Raw genomic sequence first — 1,467 nt, 5'->3', positions numbered from 1 at the left:
TTGTGTGAGAGAGAATGTATTTGTGCATATATTTGTGTGCAAGCAAAACCCTTGTTAGTATTTTTTTTTTGCTTCTTCATAAGGAGTAAACAGACAGGATATTTCTAAAACAGGAACCTATCGAGCGGAAAGGGAAAAGTGGACTGGTCTGAACATGCTTCTGGCAAGAAGACAAGAATAGTGGCGGACTAAGGCCAAGTACGGTGTGTCAGATCACATGTACACGTTATATGCAGAAGATGCAGGCTATGTAATGTGCTCAAATGTTAGAGAGCACTTGGTGCAAACAACTGGCTTTTTGTGAGGCATAAGAGAGATCGTTGATCTAAAAAAATGAAAAGACACTGATGCCTTGTTCTGTGTATGAGGAAGACTTGTGGAATAACTTGACTAATGTTTTTTTTGTGAGTGTCTTCAGCCAGAATCCATATTACAGTGTCACTTTGCAACGGGAATAAAAACAAACAAGAGTTAAAAAACATTCATAAAAGCGGTTAGTGTGAGTGTTTGAAAAAGCACAAAGAGAAGTTTTGCGGCAAAACACGTGTGAACAGAGAGACGAGTGTAAAGTCGATGTCTCAACACGCAAACCACTGATTGGCACACGTAAATTTACCACAATTCATGGGCGTGGCGCCCCTCTCTACCCTTCTCGTTGCCTGCTACTCTGGGCACATCGAAAACTGGATGTTGCATGACTGTGTCACCAGAATGCCTCAATTACCATGGAGCATAATGGAGAAGCAGTAATTGCCAACACTTTTTGTAGCAGGCAAGCAGAGGTTAAAGAGGACTTCCCAACTACTACAAAATATATATTCATACTACTGTGTTACTGGAAGAAAAGGAAAATATGCTACCTACTGATACCATGGAGTTTAAAATAAGAAAAGTCCCAAACAGACACTGATTATGATGTATGTTCAGAGATTTCCACAATTCATTGTCATTTTGATACTCCTAAATTATACACCAAATTTTACCACAGTTTTCCTTTTGGTGGAATGAATAATCATACCATAATTCAGCCGCAGCTAAAATAATGCCTCACTGCACCATTCAGAGTGGAGGCATTAATTAAAAAAAAAAAATTCTTATATAAAAATAGAACTCTCCCCCATATTCGTGTAATACATACATGTAGTCAGACAACCACTATAACACATTTGGTTTGCATAGCCTAATCTCAAATGATTCATGAGTTTAAGAAACATAGCACCATAGTGAAAATAAGCAGCCATGGATACAATACCAGTTCCTGATGGCAGTTTGTGAGTTGTTGGACGCTTAAAATATCTTGAGAAAACAATAATTGCCAATCATGCGCAAAAGTCAGCATAAACTCTGGATCCATTTGCAAATTTTCATATAAATCATGTACATGATAAAAATGATGGTGATTAAAACAGATGATGTAAATCATCACAATTTTGCTGCTGAATAAAAGTAGACAAGAAAAATCTCTTC

The 1,467-nt window shown here is 37.4% G+C and overlaps 1 protein-coding gene across 1 annotated transcript in view; it reads right to left on the bottom strand.

The window, feature by feature from the left end:
- Positions 1–1,118: 1,118 nt before the first annotated feature.
- The window catches only part of LOC139708621 (laminin subunit alpha-like), a 129,059-nt gene continuing 128,710 nt past the window's right edge, over positions 1,119–1,467 (bottom strand). Inside the window, 1 exon segment of the mRNA XM_071620562.1 lies at positions 1,119–1,467. This exon segment is cut by the window's right edge and continues 360 nt beyond it. The gene's annotated coding sequence lies outside the window, so the exon portion shown is untranslated.

This window comes from Diadema antillarum, unplaced genomic scaffold, assembly GCF_040938485.1.
Source record: "Diadema antillarum isolate AM-2024a unplaced genomic scaffold, OU_Dant_1.0 seq00001356_RagTag, whole genome shotgun sequence".
Taxonomy (NCBI): Eukaryota; Metazoa; Echinodermata; class Echinoidea; order Diadematoida; family Diadematidae; genus Diadema; species Diadema antillarum.
Note: the sequence above shows the minus strand (reverse complement) of the source record. Positions and strands in the feature narration are given on the sequence as shown.